Source organism: Mastigoproctus giganteus, chromosome 8 (genome assembly GCF_048544385.1).
Source record: "Mastigoproctus giganteus isolate SK-2022 chromosome 8, ASM4854438v1, whole genome shotgun sequence".
NCBI classification, from domain to species: domain Eukaryota; kingdom Metazoa; phylum Arthropoda; class Arachnida; order Uropygi; family Thelyphonidae; genus Mastigoproctus; species Mastigoproctus giganteus.
Window position 1 is genome coordinate 199,060,130 of NC_143582.1, and position 19,141 is coordinate 199,079,270.

The window sequence follows — 19,141 nt, forward strand, 5'->3', positions numbered from 1 at the left end:
CGCTAAAAAATTACCTAACATGATCGTTTCTAATTTTTAGAACAGTATATCCATTGCTACTTAAAGAAATATATTTTTAATTAAAACAACTGTCATAACATTCATGCGACACGTGGAAAAAAAGTGCGTTAAACAGAACCAATCACATATAAAGGTATTCGATTTGACCTTGGTTAAAAATAATTTATTACTTGCCATGCTATATTTTTCTAAAGTATTTTCTCTTATTAATTCTATATAAGGCAGAGTTTCCCAAAGTGCCCCGACAACTTTTATTTGGGGGAGAGGGGCGTGTTGTTTTCATGAAACACTTTTTTTTAATGAAATATGGACAAATCACCCCACTAATCCATGTGTGGTGGTGACAACAGTTACCAGCCACTATTACGCTTCTGTGTCAAGACCCTGCGAGTACATTTTCGCCGTCCAAATATCGATATCGTGATTGACTCCTTCATCATGGCAATACAACTTCCTGCTGCTGAAGTTGTCATGAGTTTTTGACTTCCATAAATGTCAAATATGAGTAACATCCTTCATACAGGGAGGATGTGGCTCGTCATGCTCCGACTTTATTTCTGTTATTCGTATTTTATTTCTTTGATATTAAATGTATTGGAGTATGTATTAATTTATAAAAGCACGTATATTCATAGCTAAATTTTATGTCGAATCTGTTCAACTTGTGGAAGGCACATGGTTGTTGTTGTTGTATTAGAGGTTTTAGGAGCATCAGCGACTAAGACCATATTAATCCATATATACTGTCTGTAAATTGTGTGTTTTGTGGTCGATTTTCTCTTTTCTGGACGAAAACTCGAGTTTCCGGGAGAAAAAATCATGCTACTTCGCCTGAGGCCGACTAACTCAGCCACACTGTGAAAAAGGCCCATAAAAATTGTTCACGTCATCGACGGGACTGAAACTCAGGTCTTTTTCACCCGGTGTGGGGAGGAGGCGTGGAATTTTAAGAAAAAAATTAAGGGGATTTAAGGTATAAAAGCCTGGAAACCTCTGGTGTAAGGTAAAATTTATCTGGCAGCAGTTAATAATATTTAAAACTGCTGTAATTTTTATATAATATCTTTATTTTATATCCAACAGAGCCAGTAAAGAAAGCCATCTAATTACTAAGGTTTCGCAAAATTTTATTTGAAATGATTTCTGCTTTAGCCATTGTTTAAGAGCTTAGTCATAAGAGAAACATTGAAGTGCTTTGTGCTTTATAACATGTCTTGGTACCTTGGATGCCTGTAAAGACGGTTTCCTGTTACCGCACTGGAGTATTGCCCACCAGGACGTAGCAAAGGAAGTCCTATTTTAATAGGGATTTCTTGCTGCTACCAATGGAAGAGATGAAAAGAGGCATGGGGAGGGGGAGTGGCCAAGGAATTGCCATCTCTACAACCAAGTCACTTGTTTGGAGTCATTGTAAACTGATGTGTTTGGGTCTGCTCTCTGCATGTCCGTGGAAAGAAAAAAGTTTCTGCAGGGAGCTTCAAATAATAGTGATTGATCACTGACTATTGTATATGAATTAATATCAGCAATCAGTGAACTGATGGCATGCTAAGTATGCTGGGATAGCAACATAAGAAATTCTAGTTTAAAGTATAATTAATCAGAACGTAATGACCTTGCACTTGGAAGTATTGAATGAACTCCGTGTCTCTGCAGACAAGGTTATGTCGGTAGGATGCTGCTGCCAAATTTCTATCCAATAAAGTTAACATACTACAACTGGATTTCTGCCAAAAATTGCAAACATAGCAGCAAAAATACCTTCACTTGATAAATAAAGATTTAATCATTTTTAGACATTACTAATTTCATATATCATTAATCGAAATTTGAAAGTTATGAAATATGAGAGTTGGTGCTTGGTACTATGGTGAAACCATAGAAATTTTAAAACTCTGATTTAGGAGAGACTGAAAACGAAAAGATTTTCAGTTGTAGAATTTTTCGTTTAAAAGAAAAATTAATTTTAATTTCATCAAATCAACAAAGAAGTTGCAAGATTTTTTTTCAATATATATTCATCGTCAGTTAAAAAGTTAAAAGTTGCTGGAATTTAAAAAAAAAAATGTTAGTTTAGTCTGTAGGAACGTAAAGACTAGACAAAAATATTCTGTTTACCCTGCCAGGTTCTAGGAAATTCCAAAATAAATACAATTCAAGGCTAAATTTTTGGCAAGGTTGGAGAGCCAAGTAGAAAATTGTAATTGTTGTAGAAGTGGTTTTTAGGAGCAACAGCGACTAAGGCCATATTGCCCCGTGTATACTGTGGTTGATTTTCTGTTAGGTGGACAAAAAACTCGAGTTTCCGGGAGAAAAAAACATACCACCCTCGCCTAAGACCGACTAACTCATCCATGTGGGGAAAATATGGCCCTTAAAAATCCTTCACGTCATCGACAGGGCTCGAACTCAGGTCTTTTCCACTGGTGCTGGGAAGATGGCGATTTTACCAACTGTGCTACCCACGAGGGCACCAAATAGAAAAAGATGGTGGCTAAGTTAATCAATATTAAAGTGTAGCTGAAGAAAATAGTTTAAGAAGCTCTGAATAATATTGTTGCTCTCAAGAAATTTTTGCTTATAGATGGGTTTGTACGTTTTGTTTACATCCTTTTTTGAGTTTAGTTATATGCAGTGGCGTTTTATTACCAACGTGTGATCTAGTTAGGGTTGGAGAACGTTGGCTTTTATCGAACAACAACTTTTATGTTCGTTATAAAAAGGAATGAATCTGGAATTCGAGAATTCGATTGTTGCCCGTTGTTTTCTTACATCGTCAAGATGGACGAGGTAAGACCACAACGTCAAGACGCCTTGAAGCTCTAGCCCTAACTTAAGTAAATAAGTTCGGTCGAGTTTGTCTTAAAACGTTGCCTAAAGAGGAAACTCTTTTAATTAAACATTATTATAATAATGGCAGTTGCAGATCTCAGTGGTTGAAGTATAAAGATTCGACCATACTCTAGATTCTAAAACAAACAAACAAAATACGACAGAATAACATAAAACGAATTGCCAAGTGGCAAGTTTTTTTGTTTTGTTTTACTTTTAAACTATTTTTGAAAATTCCGTCAATGACGCGAGGAATTTTTAGGTGTCTTTTTCATAACGTGGCTCAGTTAGTTGGTTTTCTCCTGGAAACTTGCATTTTTCCTCCAGCAAACAGCAAATCTCCCACAGGACATAAGCAATTTACAAACATAATATATACCGTGCAATATGGCATAAGTTACTAATTCGCCTAAAACCACAACAACCAACTAACCTACTTTGGAAATTGTTGCCCATGAACTGGATTTAGGCATGTTCACGTTTTAGCATGTTTTTAATATTAATGTTTTCAAGTAATTTTAGAGTTTAATATTTATGTGTTGTTGAGATGTTACGTACTAATTTCGATATGTGTTCAAGGTGGTTATAAATAAATTGCGCGTCATTTTGGCCACCTGTAGTTAGAAACCCATGACTCATCTAGAGATAAAATGGAACAGACAGTGTCTAGACCATACGAAAACGAAAGGAACGAAAATTAGTTCCAAAAAATAACAGCAGTGCCTTTTGGCTATACATGCGGCCACATCTGGTGCAATTTATTTGATAAAGTTACAGTACAAGGAAGCTACAGGTATTGTAGCTCCATGCGATAGCTATTGTATTGAAAATGTGTTGAAAGTGCAGTACAGCACAGTCAACCAGTGACCGAAGTACATCACAGGGAATATTGGCAGGGTGCCTTGTTTAGAATAGCCTGAGACTGAATACTATTGTTGTAGTAGTGATTTAGGAGCATTAGCAACTAAGGCCATATTGCCCCGTGTATACTGTCTGTAAATTTTGTGTGTGTTCTTGAATGGTTGTTCTTCCGGACGAAAAACCCGAGTTTCCTGGAGAAAAAACCATGCTAATCCCGCCTGAGACTGACTAACTAGGCCACGTTGTGAAAAAGACCCATAAAAATTCCTCACGTCATTGACGGGACTCGAACTTGGGTCCTTTCCACCCGGTGTGGGGAGGAAAGCGATTCTACCAACTGTGCTATCCACGAGGGCGACTGAATATTGTCTTGTCAACTCTGTTCTTGAGATATCTATATAACCAGAGGTCACAAGAATCAAGATCCGACGAGCCAGGTGGACAAATATTAGCCAAATTATTGTAAACGATGTGGTCACCGTCAAATTGCCTGAAGCCACTTTTTTAGCCGCCAAAAAATGTATGGTGGTGATCATCCTGAAAGCCAGACATCATACAGTGTTGGAGAAGATCGTAGTCACGTTCATCCGTAACAGTACACGATTCGGGACCACGTTCTCGAATTTTCTCGAAAGAAAATAGTCCAATTATGAGTTTGCTATGAACCAGCACCAAAGAGACATGTGGGCATCGAAGAGGAACCTCTCAAAATAAAACATGGAGGCAACGTTCATCATCCTCGATAATTATGCTTGTTCACACTGCTGCTTAGCCAGAAGCAAGGATCACCAGTCCATGATTTGTTCCAAGGCCACATGTCATCCATCTTCATCCTAGCCGAAATCGGAGAGCAAAGTTAGCGCGTTCTTTCAGATCACATAGACTTTATTTTCTACAGAACGTTTTCTTCATTAAGGAACTTACATTACATGCTGCCAGCATGAAAAGTAAATCTCGTGACATGACTAGTGAACCACATGTCTTAGATACCATAAAAGCAGATGCAACAACGGTGGATTGAAAAAGTTGAAGTAGTATTACAAATGAACAATCGTGCTTTATTGTGATTTTTTCAATCGTGATTTTTTACCAAAATAAAAATAAAAAACTGGAGAAGTAAATTCTTCCATCTCATGAACATAGCGTATGTCGAGATCTGTCACTCCCAAAGGCAGTTTCTGAACTCTCAGAAACTTGCTTCGTGACTTCAGTACGGCGGTAATCGAGTGGTTAAGGTAAAGGTACAGAGGTACCTTTACCTTAACCACTAAAGGTACGTTAAGGTACGGAGCTGCACACAGCGTGTGTTCGTTTTCATGTTATAATACAAAATAACAGCAATATTCTTGCAGTCCCTGCTTGTAAATTCCTTGACTCTTAGTGGCTTCCCTTGAATATAAATAGAAAACTTATTGATTTATTAACTTTCCTGATGAAGTTCGTACATGGAACCATTTCTCAAGCAACTTTCTGCATACTCTTCCCATTGACAACTGCTTCTAGACGTTTTCAGACCTTTTGGTAACTTTGGGGAAGATTTTTCCCGAACAACACTACCAATTATTCTGAGTTCTGTTTTTGTCAAAATACACTCAATGATCACTGAATTATGACCACTCCATTCGTAATGGACTATGGCGCATTGCTCACAGTATAAAAACTAGAACAATTTCCTACGCTAGAGCAATGGTAATTTGCATTGGTCGTGCGTCAAAGTGATGAAGTAGTAGCTATGGGACATAGTAATAATATCACGGAGTTTAAAAAGGGCATGATGCCAACTGTGCGACAGTTGACATCTCAATACAATATGGGAAATGGCAAGAACAATATCCCAAATGACCAGGCCCCGCACACTCATGGGATTCCATAGCAGACGACGCAAGAGACACCTTCTTCTTACCGATGATCATCGTCGACGGAGAATGCTGTGGTATCATCAACAAGCTGGTTGGACACTAGAGGAATGTAAACAACTGTACTGGTCGGATGAGTTCGAATACTTGGTGCAACACGCCGACGCCTTCGCATGTGGCACAGGCAACGCGAGTTCATGGATTTATCGTGCATGGTATCCACTATCCAGACAGGTGGCGCTGGTTGCTTAATACTAGGCATGTTTTTCTGGTAAGAACTAGGACCCTATTGTTTATGAACCAACGTTTCAGTGGTGGGGTCTACTGGCAGCTCTTAGGAGATCATATGAACCCCACGTTGCACTTAATCCTGGACAAAAACGGGATCTTCCAAGATGATAATGCGCCGTGTCATCGGGCCAGCACTGTGCACAAGTGGTTCCAAGAACACAGTGACGTCAACACCAGTCTTGATTGGCTTCAAATTCTCCTAACCTCAGTCCAATTGAACACCTGTGGAATGTTTTGGAACGGGAAGTGAGGCATATGGACACACAACCGTCATTTATTCTGATACTGTGGAAAGCGTTGCAGGCAGTATGGCTGCAGATTCCTAAGCGGTCTAGTGGAGTCAATACCTAGGCGAATAACGGCTGTTACTCATGCTAAACATGGCTCACACGCTATTAGGTAGGTGGCCATAATTTAGTGATCACTCAGCGTAAGTATATATATATATATATATATATATGTAATCTTTTATTGTCCTGCAATAAACGGCAATACCCCACTATAACCAATCTAGAGGAGCTTACATAAATAAAATGATTAATAATAACATAAAATGTACCTTTAACAAAAGAATAAAATAAAATAAAAATCTAACAAGCTGAATGAAACTATAGTATTAGCATTAGTAGAGGCATATGATACAAGAAAGCAATCTTATGCAGCATCAACCAAAAAAAAAAAAAAAAAAAAACGCTCCCATTTCACCCCTCCGTTCGTTTCAAATACCTGTCCAGCTCAGCATTAAATTTATTTAGGCTATCAACTTCCACAAAAAGGAATGGAAGTCTGTTCCACCAACCAACTACCCGCTGGCTAAAGGCAAACTTCCGCACATCTATCCTATATCTGTCTTTCCTCAATTTGAATTTATGCCCTCTCAGGTGATTATTCTGAGCAAGAGGAAGAATCCCATCAGTATTGAGATTGCTCAAACCATTCAAGGCTTTATACACCTCAATCAGATCACCTCGCAGGTGCCTAGTCTCCAGACACTGTAATCTGTAAAACTTAAGCCTTTCTTCGTAAGAGCACCCCTTCGTTCCATTCACTAATCTTGTTGCCCTTCTCTGTACTCGTTCCAGCAGGTCTACATCCTTCTTGAAATGAGGCCTCCAGACCTGTATACAGTGCTCAAGTTGTAGCCTGACCATTGTCTTATACAACGGGATAATCACCTCCTTATCCCTGCTAGAAAAATTCCTGTATATCATTGACAAGACACCATGAGCAGAACGTCTGCACTGCTCAGAAAACTTCATATCTGCCTGCACAATCACCCCCCCAGATCCTTTTCATTCTCTACTACTGTCAGTGTAGTACCACAGAGTTGATACGTTGCTCTGGGGTTGCTGTTTCCTATATGTAGTCCTTTACATTTGTCAACGTTAAACTTCATTTGCCACCTCTCAGCCCATCTCCTCAACTTTTCTAGATCCTGTTGCAGCAGCGTACTGTCATTAGTGTCCTTAACAACCCTGCCAACCTTCGTATCGTCTGAAAACTTGGATATTAAGCTTGATGTACCATCATCAATATCATTTATAAATACAGAAAACAGTAATGGACCCAACACTGAACCCTGAGGGACTCCACTAATAACATTAGTCCACGATGAGCAGTGTCCATTAATTACCACTCTCTGTCTTCTCCCACTCAACTGTCCCTTTATCCATAGCAGCAATTTGCCTCCAATGCCACACTGCTCCAATTTGTGCAACAATCTTCCATGTGCAACAGTATCAAAAGCCTTTCTAAGATCCAAATATATATGATATCAAAGTTATTCCTTGCATCCAGTTCCTTTGTGGCCACATCATAGTATTCAATCAAATTGGTCAGGCAAGACTTTCCCTTAACAAAACCATGCTGTGTCCGATCTATAACTGAATTCTTGTTAAGATGATCCTGCAGTGCTTCTTTAACCAGTGCCTCTATTAATTTTCCTGGAACAGAAGTTAAACTAACAGGTCTATAATTACTTGTTTCAGCCTCTGATCCTCCTTTGTGAATTGGGGTCACATTTGCACATCTTCAGTTCATGGGTACCTCCCCTGAATCCAAGAAAGCTCTCATAATTATGGCTAAGGGTTTGCTTACATCCTTTGCTGCCTCCTTTAATATAACTGAATAGATCCCATCCATCCCGGGTGCCTTTTTTATGTTTATCTTCAACAATTTCTCCTTCACTTTCCTCTCAGTTATTACAAGATTATCCAGCTTACTGCCAGAGTTGAATACACCTCTGGCATTCCCCTCCCTGAATAACTCCTGATGTGTGAATGTAGATGCAAAATACTCATTTAGTTTGTTAGCCACTTCAGCAGGATCATCAACAGTTTAACCATAAATATCCAGTGGACCAATCTGATTCATCCCTTTCCTTCTAGAGTTTACATAAGTAAAGAATTCTTTGTTGGTTTTCTTTGCATCCTTTGCCAAAGATTTGTTCTTCCTTTGCCTGCCTAATCTCCTTCGTGACTTGGTTACAGACCAACTTATATCTATCACAGGCTTCCATGTCACGCATTAATTTATATGCATCCCATGCATTTTTCTTCCCTGCCACATGTCTCATTCGTTCATCTGACATCCGTTTAGGCCTAAACCTTGAACAATATTTCTTAGTTGGTATGTAAAGCCTAATAGCTTCCAAGATAAATTCTTTGAATGCTTCCCATTTTGAATTTGCTGTTGGTAACATCATCAGTTGGTCCCACCGTATAGAATTTAAATACTGTCTCAGACCACTGTAGTTGCCTTTACGAAAGCAAAAACCCTTCCCTTTATAGATAACAAGTTTGCTCAAGTTAAAAGTAAGATACATATGAGAGAATCTAAAATTCGTTTTCTGTACGCCTTGTCATGAATTCAGACGTCAGCGTGGGTAATGGTCCAACAGGCGGCTAGTTTGACGAAGTTATTGATGAATTAAGAATGAAATCAGTTTATTCTGGAGAGTTTAGAGTGAAGGGACGGACCGGTTCTATGGTTCTCAGGTGGAATGTGCCGATGAAGGAAGTTACAGATGTTAAGGAAGTCACTTTGGTCAGTTATCAGAGTTAAAAACACTCAATGGCTTTGTTCTGCCAGTGAACAGTAACAGGCACTGATTAAAATTGTTGCTACAGTTGATGTCGAAATTATACAATAGGATGTCCAAGCTTGGTATTTAACTAAGGCGGATTTCGAGAAGGAAAACCAGATTAGTGATGCATAGAGGAATTGAGGTAGGATATAGATGGCAAAGTAATTCTCTATAGTATTCGGATTATGAATGAGAGCGAGGTCTCGCACTACATAAATGAAAATTCTGTTAGAACGGTAGACCGAAGCTTTGTGCAATGGACTGAGAAGGGATGTTTACAATCCAGATGTACTCCTAAAAATTTAGTGTGGTTTACAGGAGAAATTAATTTAGATTGTATTCTAACTTGTAGGAAAAAGAGATTGTTGCAGGAAGAAATGATAGATACTTGGTCTTCGATATGCAAACCAAAAAATGAAATATACTCGTAATTCAAGAAATCGTTAATCAGTTGCTGAGCACTACACGATGAATTGAAAAGGTTGACATTGCCGGAAGGGGTGCTGGAAAAGTCAGGAAAATAACATCAACATATGAGCTGAAGTTCGGATGACTTGAAAGAAAAGGAAAGAGGATGGCCTAGAAGAGCAAGGCCTAGACGGCTCCTCCTTGGGGACAGACCTAAGCAAATGTTCCGCATACAGGGTGTGGATTCGTTAGAGAAGATAAGAGTACGATCATAAAGTAACTGTTGAACCACTTTCAGCAGGAGTCCTGAGGTGCAGTAATAGCTCTGAAGCAGGGATATCAGGGTTCCAACAGCAACTGATTCGAAGGCAGCTTTGATATCAACGAAGCACTGCAAATTTTCGTTTTCTGTCAAGTTTTGTAAATCATTATAGTCTTCTTGGTCGAAATTCAGACTTTGATACGACCAACTGACTTGCATTTTCGAACGATATTTCGGTCTTGAGAAACTCCGAAATCTGTCATTGGCTAAGTCCAACCCCATTCTCAAACATTTTCTCTCCGCAGATCAACAACCCAGATGGCGTCTACTTGCAACCGCAAAATACAATTTCAAAAGTATTCAAGTACCCTGTATAGAAAACTCAGTGTTCAAAGTCCATTACTGTAACCGAGCCCTCATGGATAGCACATGTGGTAGGATCGCCATCCTCCCCACTTCGACCAACAGACACGCAATTTACAGACAATATACACGGAACAACATGGTCTTAGTTGCCGATGCTCCTAAAACCCAAACCAACAACAACATTGCTGTCGATTCTGAAATCTCCTACTGTCACTGATTCCGAAGTCAGTCACTCATTCCAATAAATCTATGTCACTGTGTTTTAAAAATACAAGAACTGTCTCATCTTTCAAAGCAGAAGACTGACAGGTCACTTGGATATGAAGTCAGCTGTTTCTTACCATATAAATTACTTATCTTAATGTTCTTTAAACGTGCTCTCTACATTGACGTAACCTAACAGACAAACTACTTACAATAAAACACACCTTCTGTTCCATCATAGTTCATAAAAAAAAAATCTCACGTCAGCCTGTCATCTAAGACCTAATCCAGCTGCATTGACGGCAATAACCCATTACAGCGGATGTGGTTTAAAGACACACTCCAAGAAAAAAGGTCTGTCGGTGTTTTTTTTTTTTTTGTTTTTATTTTTGAATATCCGGAATAAAGCGGTACCAGCGGCTGTTTCCTAGCAAGCTATATTTATCTCGACCCTCTAGCAGCCAAATGACAGGTGCATAAAAAGAGACGTCTCTTTGCACAACCACTGTAGTCAGTTATAACAGCCCTCTGTTTCTATTTTCTTTATTACGTAAACACTAAGCAGATGGCATCCAAATCGTTCGCGTGAAAGGAGGAATGCGCAGAAGCGAAGGTTAAATACAAACACTGAAAAAAGTAAAATGAAGTTTAAATTCCATTACCTGCATCCGCTATGGCAAAGCAAAGATGGTTAAAACTTAAAAGTAGGCTTAGATGTGGCCAAACAAGTAATGTTATGTTTCTTTAAAGACGTATTTATAAAGCTGGGCTTGCTCGTTTTGAATCAGATACAATAAAAGTAGTCCAAAATCAGATGAAAATTAAATGAAAGTGTGATTGTTTTTCTTTCTTTTTTCCGAAATTACGCAGAACAAGCACAGGAGTACAGTATACAATAATAATAGTAACCAGACACACGAACTACCCCATGCACTTGGTACCAGTAACCCTCAAGGGTACTGGTACCAATCAAACTCTATATGGCAATCGAGAGTTCAGCTCTCGATATCTGGTGATGATGCAGGCCCACCGGTAAGGACATAAGGAGATCAAGGCCCGCCTGATTGAGAAATACCAACGGAGACTGGGAAGCCTGCTAAAATCAAAGCTGAATGGCAAAGAACATAGTCACAGCCATAAAGACTTACGCAGTCCTAGTACTAACGTACTCCTTCGGAATTATAGATTGGAACAACGCCGAGCCGGAGAAGATTATGAAATTAACAGAATAATGATGACTAGGTGCCACTAACACCGCCCGAAGTCGGTCATCGACAAAATAACCATAGCACGTAAAGAAGGAGCGAGGGGATTGACTGATCATTGAAGAAGAGAAGAAGGTGATTAAGAACCTACAGGAAAACAAGCACCAACTACCAAGGCATAAGAAAGATAGACAAACGGTACACAACGCTCAACCTCAACAAGAAGATTACACTCACATAGACAGAAGAAACAAAGACAGGAAGACGAGAGAAGAAGACACCCCATGGTGGACACCACAATGACCACCGTCAATGCTACATAGATAAGATGGCTTCTAATGCTTGGCTTGAAAGGAAATCACTTCCCCGTGAAAATTTCGTCCTCATTCATTTTTCTTACGCTTCTCCCAGCCTTAAACACCTCAATCAAGTCTCCTCTAAGGTGTCTAGTTTCCAAGCTCTGCAACCCACATATTCGAAGTCTTTCCTCATATGGACGCCCTTTTTCCGATCTCACCAGGCGAGTTACCCATCTTTGGACCCTTTTAAAGAAGAACAATGTCTTTCTTTAGGTGCGGTCTCCATACGTGAACCCAGTATGCCAAGTGTGGTCTAACAACAGCCTTATATAATGGGATTATGACGTCCTTATCTCTACTAGCAATTGTTCGATACATCATCGATAGGACACCATGGGCCTTCCTTGCAACTTGTCTACAATGCTCAGAGAACTTAAAGTCTGACCGCATCGTAACACCCAAGTCCCTTTTCTCCGCTACCGGCTTTAGTTCAACTCCACCAAGTGTATAAGTTATTTTGGGGTTACTGTTCCCCAGGTGCAATACCTTACACTTTGCTGGATTAAAGCATAGCTGCTATTTTTCTGACCATCCCTGAAGGATGACCAATTTTTCTAAACATCCCATCAAGGTCATTCTGAAGAAGCTCTACTTGGCGGCGATCATTAACTACTCTAACAATCTTTACATCATCTGCAAATTTAGACATAACGCCCTCTATCCCTTCATTGATGTCATTTATGAAAATCAAAAACAACAGTGGTCCTAATACTGATAATTGGGGAACCTCACTTCTTACATCAACCCAATCTGAGAATAGCCATTTATCACAACCCTCTGCCTCCTGCCCTGAAGTCATCCTGATAGCCATCTAAGGATTTTCCCAGTGATTCCAACCTGTTCCAGCTTATAAAGTAACCGCTCATGTGGGACTGAGTCAAATGCTTTGCTGAAATCCAAATAAACAATGTCGAAATTATTCCCTAAATCCAGCTCATGAATGACCCTGCCAAAATTAGCTAACCAGATTACTTAAACATGATTTTCCCTTTACAATACCATGCTGAGTATCCTTCAGAATTCCACTTCTATCTAAGTGATCCTGAATTCCAGCCTTGATCATAGTCTCCATGATTTTCCCTACTACTGAAGTTAGACTAACTGATCGGTAATTTCCCACTTCGCTCTTAGAACCGCCCTTATGTATTGGGGATAAATTGGCACTTTTCCAATCCAACGGACTCACTCCTGAGTCCAGTGATGCTCGCATAAATAGCCTCAATGGTTCAATGCATTCAATTACCGCCTCCCTTAAGATTATAGGGTATATTCCATCAACTCCAGGAGCCTTACTGGCCTGTAGGCTCGAAAGTTTTTTTATTAAATAAACGTGTGAAATTTCAACATCATTAATTACATTTTTTCAACTCCACTCCCATAATTTCTCATTGACGTAAAGTGGTTTTATTCTGTAAATATCGATGCAAAGTAACTGTTGAGTTCATCTGCAACGTCAGATGGGGTATCTAATACTATCCCACGCCCATTACATAAGGATCCGATCTGGTTTGTCCTTCTCTTCTTTGCATTTATATATGTGAAGAATTCTTTATCCCCCCCCTCTTTGCTCTGTTTGCTAGTGATTTCTCATAAACTGCCTTTGCCTGTCGAACCTTTTCTGTGGCTCTATTACACATCACCTTGTAGCTGTTATAGGCTTCAGTACTTTTTATTGCTCTGTAACCTTTCCATGCCACCTTTTTCTGCTCAAGTAATGTGGCAACTTCACTATTCATTCAACTTGGAACCCTTCTCGTGGAGTATTTTTTTAATGGTATATACGCATTCAAGGCTTCTGTGATTAATGTTTTTAAGGTATGCCATAATTGAATTGTATTGGTTCTCTGCACGATATCTACCCAGTTAACAGAGGCCATGTAGTACCTTAAGGCATCGTAATTTCCTTTTCTGAAATTCCTTTGCCTTTTACTTCTGCTACCTCTCTCGTCATCATCCACCTTAGAACTCCGTGATCACTTCCTGCTACTGGTTCCTCTACTGTCAGCCCTGTTATGTCATCTGATTCATGTGTGATGATGAGGTCTAGGATATTCTTTTCTCTAGTATTTTCCCTGACATGTTGATACAAATAACAATCATCTAGTTGATTTAAAAATTTTGTTCCCCATGTCGAGTTTCCTTCCCATTTACTCCAATCAATTAGAGGCAAATTGAAATCACCCATAATAAGACATTCATGCTTACTTGCCCATTCCATTTGCACGTAAAAGCTCTCATCATAATCTTCACAATGACAGATTACTCCCACTCTCATTATATCTTTGCTTCCAACTATCTGAATCTTCTGAATCCGGGAAGGCTTTCGTCGCGCTCAGACTGCTTTTGATAAGTTATAAAGACCAAATAATTTCAAGCTGTTTCTTTCAAGTAATTTAGAACAACTCAACGAATCTTTGTAAGAAATCCAAATATAAAAGTTCACAAAAATTCGTTCACTGGGAGTTGGTTTTACATTCTGGTGGACGAACAGACAGACAGCCAGACTGACATTGTAATGAGAGAAGGCGTTTTATGCATTTAGGAGTGGGCACGTCTTAAAAGGGTTGGCATAAGTCTGTATCGATTATACATTGACTCGAAGTAAAAGTTATTTTCATTGTTTACATAGTTTAAATAATCTTTTGAGATTGACGTCCAGCTAATTAAATTTTTCAAATAATCTAGCGTCGTGAGAGACAACAAAGCTGCGATGAGAATGAAGCCTGGAACGTGGACTGGCAAACAAACTCAAATAGGTCTTGATATAAAAACACTGGTGGTGCCATTTTGAAAAGGGTTGTACGTAATTCCAACACACTTCATTACTTGGGGTGCGGTCAACTAAAGATCGTATCTTTTTTTTTAAAATATACGATTTTAAATCCTTTATGTGGCATAATCCAGGCACGTGACAAAACCTCTTGAGGGAAGAGAAGAAGAAAAACAAAAAGTTACATCCGAGATGATATTCTTGTGTACTACTTTATTAAGCCATCTGTTGTTAGAAAGAGAAGCTATTGCAAAGCCACCAGAAGGCCAAATGTCGAAATAAAGTAGAAATCAGTGACATCATTGAACTGCAAAACGTAGTTGTTCGTATATATAACTGCTGCGCTTCTTCTTAAAGGGATGCGTTAATGCACACTTTACAACACAACCCCGTTACTATTTCGGTGATCATTTATAGCGTAGGAGTGAAAAGCTGTTGCCACCGTGGCCTGTTAGCCAACGTCAACAAACGTAATTGCACGTTGTTTGGCTTCCAAGATGGCAGTTAGCAAATGTGCAAGTCAAAACATAAATCCATGAAAATTTATGCATTCATAATTAAAGCAAGTTTGTTTATTTATTTATTTTTTTGTTGATAAATTGAAGAAAAAAAAAGTTTTCATATTGAGAAAATATTGAACATATGGCCAAGCAGCCAACTAATCCTCCAATGGGTTCAGGTAATTTGCTGACCAATGTACACTGAAAGGGCAGAATTTATGGGATACTTGGTTCCTGGGCAACGCGACTCTGTCACCCCTCTTTGTTAGTGGACAAACCCACCGCTTGGCAGGTATATCACGAGTTAACCGACTTTGAAAGAAGGATGATAGTGGGTGCCAGACGCACGAGTCACTCTATTGCGGAGGTGGTACAGAAATTGCGCTATCCTCGTTCGACAGTATCAAGAGTGTATCGGGATACGCCATTTCCGGATAACATCTGATCCTGGACAGCACTGTGGGCGGAAAAAGGTGGTGGATGAACGTCTGTCTCCCATTGTTTCAGCCAACCGGAGAGCGACAGTGGCACAAATCACTGCCCACTTCAACGAGGGAGGTGCCAGAAAAGTCTCCACCAAGACTATCAGGCGATCATTAGCCGCAATAGGTTATGAGAGCCACCGACCCAACAGAGTCCCATTGCTACCACCACGACACAGGACTCTACCCCTCAACTGGGCAAAAGGACATCGGCACTGGACCTTGAATGATTGGAGACGGGTCTCCTGGTCCGATGAGTCCCGTTTCCAATCATTTCAAGGGGACAGGAGGGTGCGCATCTGACAGAAACTGCTCGAAGTTATGCACCCGGTATGTCAACAGGGAACTGTTCAGGCAGGTGGACGGTCGGTAATGGTCTGGGGCGTGTTCAACTGGCACATGTTGGGACCTCTGGTACGTCTTGACGCATCTCAAAACGGTCCAGGTTACGTGTCCATCCTTGCAGACTATCTGCATCCCTTCATCGTCATCGTGCACCCAGAGGGCAATGGACTCTTCCAGCAGGACAATGCTCCTCCCCACAGAGCCGAGTAGAACATGGTTCAAAGCGCATTCCGCAGATTTTACCACCATGGAATGACCTCCCCGTTCACCGGACATGAACCATGTGGAGTATCTTTGGGATGCTGTAGGTTCGTTCGAGATTTGGATCCTCCACCCAGGAATGTGACGCAGTTATGGACAGGGGTGCAGCAAGCATGGATGAAAATACCTGTGGAACGCTTTCGTGAACTAGTGGATTCAATGTCTCGCCGTGTGACTGCCCTTATCCGGGAGAAAGGTGGACCTACCCGTTACTAGGTAGATAACCCATGATTTCTATCCACTCAGTGTATATATTATAAAACAAAATTTCCTGTTTATACTCCAGGACGACCAAGTGGTCAGAGGAGTTCAGAAGAATGAGAGAATACAAGAAACAGCACTGTATTCAATAGTCAAGGGTTTTAACCCCGGTCACTCAAGGCACGTGTACTTATGCACCTTGTGCTGACCACTCGGCTATGGCAGCTTTCAAAAAGAATTTCTTGATTCCACCCGGGATCGAACCGGGGACCTTTTGCGTGTAAAGCAAACGTGATAACCACTACACCACGGAATCATGACGAATACGATTTTCTTTCTGACCTAATCCAGGTTCAGAAAGATAGTGTACATACTCTTTCGCAGTGCGAAGAGGTTCAGACCCAAATAAAGTTTTAGAACCACTGATCAAATCAATTAAGTATTATTATTAAGTTATGAAGAATTATTTTTATAGAAATTTAGTCTACTAATTGTTTTAAGTCTGTTAGAATTTTGTGACTGCAGTTTATGTCATTATTATTAGTTACCGTATTTTCCCGACAATAAGATGCTTTTTTTTTTTGTTTAATGGAAAATGTTGCCGAAAATTCTGTGAGTTTTGTGGTCCATTCGTCTTATACTAAACGTATGCAGTATTTTTTTTTTTTAGATCAGAGTATATTGCTTTTGTTTAGCATATCCTAGAGACTGAGAGAGAGACGGAAGAGCGTTCTAGTGATATCTCCACAACTCGTAATTTAAATACAAATACTTTAAAATTCATTCATTTTGTTTAGTAAGAACTGTCGAATTTGCGTTTAGATACAGAAAATAAATATTTTTTTACGAACTCCACCTTCTGACACTTTGGTACGTCTTATAGTTAGGAAAATACGGTATTTTATTTTTTGCGTTATTAGGATCTGTGTTTGATCGTTAATGCTTTTGCCACAACTTCCTGGTAGTAGATGACGTGAAATGTGGGTAGAGAAACACTGAGAGTCAATTATGTCGCGCTGGGTGCGTGTACCTCTTCAAGATAACTGACGTCAAGAGAAAAAGCTCTACAGCTATATTGTTCTCGAAGCCAGCTGCGCAGAAAAACAAATCTCTTGGAATGTCACTTCATGTGTTGGCATTAATGGTGTCCCAAGTTTATAGGAACATGCAATGGACTATATATATGAATTCTTTGACAACATCCCATATCTCATACTGATTAACTTCATTATATAACATACCAATTGTATATAGAGTCAGTTTATGTGGTATACTGTAATTCTTCTTATTAATAAATGATTATTTCAGACATACTGGGATTACTCAATATAATCATCATATTCAAAGCTTCTACATAAAAATATCTGAATAATTTCCAAGTATTACTTTTATAGTTATCCAACAATATAGCAATCAAATTTAAAGTATACATTGCATTGCCAAAAGTAATCGGACACCTGTAAGTTTCAAAGCATATATTCTTGATATAATATTTAACTTTACATATTTATCTCGAGTATTAAACTCTAATATTTATCTCTGTTAAGTTGTAAACATATTTTATCCATTTTTTTTTTTTTTTTTTTTTTGTAAACTGCTTGGAGTAAACTCGCGTTATAACACCTTCTATGAGTTGTTTTATGAGTTGTTTCTCATAATTTATAAAATTTTATAAATAACCTGGGTTTTTTGTTTTTTTTTTTTAACAGATCCTATTAAATTAAATTAAAAATGCCAAAAAACAGATGTCAACAAACAAGAAGGAGAACTAGTGCTGAAACGTGACATGAAAGCCCTGCAAAGAATCGTCCGCTCGGAGCGAAGGTCAACATTGTCGCAGCACACATAGTCCCTGAGTGAGACGATTAGAACATATGTCAGCATCAGTACAATGTACAGGATAGGGCATGATATGAGTTACCACGATCCTGGAGCCGTCCAGAAGCCACTAATAACCCCGAATAGTGGCAGACGTCGACTAGCTTGGTGTAAGGTCCGCATATCTTGGACCACAGTCTAATGGAAAGCTGAACTTTGGAGTGATGAATCAGGGTACATGGTCTACCAGTCTGGCGGTTGTGCCTGGAAAAAGTTACCTGCCAGACTGTATCGTATCGACAATGAAGTTTGGCGACAACGTGATGATCTGGAGCTGTTTTTCATGGTTTGGTCTGGGACCATTGGTTGTTTTGGACTAAACCACGAATGCTGAGGTCTATCTAGACGTTTTAGTCGATAATGCATTACCTACGTTGTGGCAGCATGTTGAGAAAGATCTCTATACTTGCATCATCAGGATAATGCATATTGCTATCACGGTGACAGGCTGGTTTGAGGACATGAGTGCCGAAAAGTTGGACTGATCTCAATCCTATAGAGAACCTCAGGGATGAATTAGATAGTGGGGTGCATGTGAGAAGAAACTGTCCAAAAAATAGAGCTGGACTGGATTGGCTTTTAAAGTCGAATAATGGAAAACATCGGAAGACATTTACAAAAACTGGTGAAGAGTGTTCAACAGAGACTACAGGCGTTCATAAAGGTTAACGATTTCAGCACACCTTATTAGTTTTTGTATAAATAAAAGCTATTTGTTGATATTCAAGTGTAAGGATATTAATGATAGAGCAGTGTGTGTGTGTGATATTTTTAGATTATCATTTATTCCGATTCTCTCGTACATTTTATTTGTTTTTATTTATACATAGAGATTTTATCATATATTCTGTTTTCATATTATACTTTCATGGAATAAAATATATATTTATTTTATGTGAGACCTGAATGAAAATGTATCAAAATAATGCATTATCTTGGTGAAACAGAAAGGAA

General features: G+C 39.3%; 1 non-coding gene across 1 annotated transcript; it reads right to left on the reverse strand.

Moving 5' to 3' along the window:
- Positions 1 to 16,552: 16,552 nt before the first annotated feature.
- TRNAV-UAC (transfer RNA valine (anticodon UAC)) lies at positions 16,553 to 16,625 on the reverse strand. Its single transcript has one exon. It is a non-coding gene; the product is annotated as a tRNA-Val (tRNA).
- Positions 16,626 to 19,141: the final 2,516 nt, after the last annotated feature.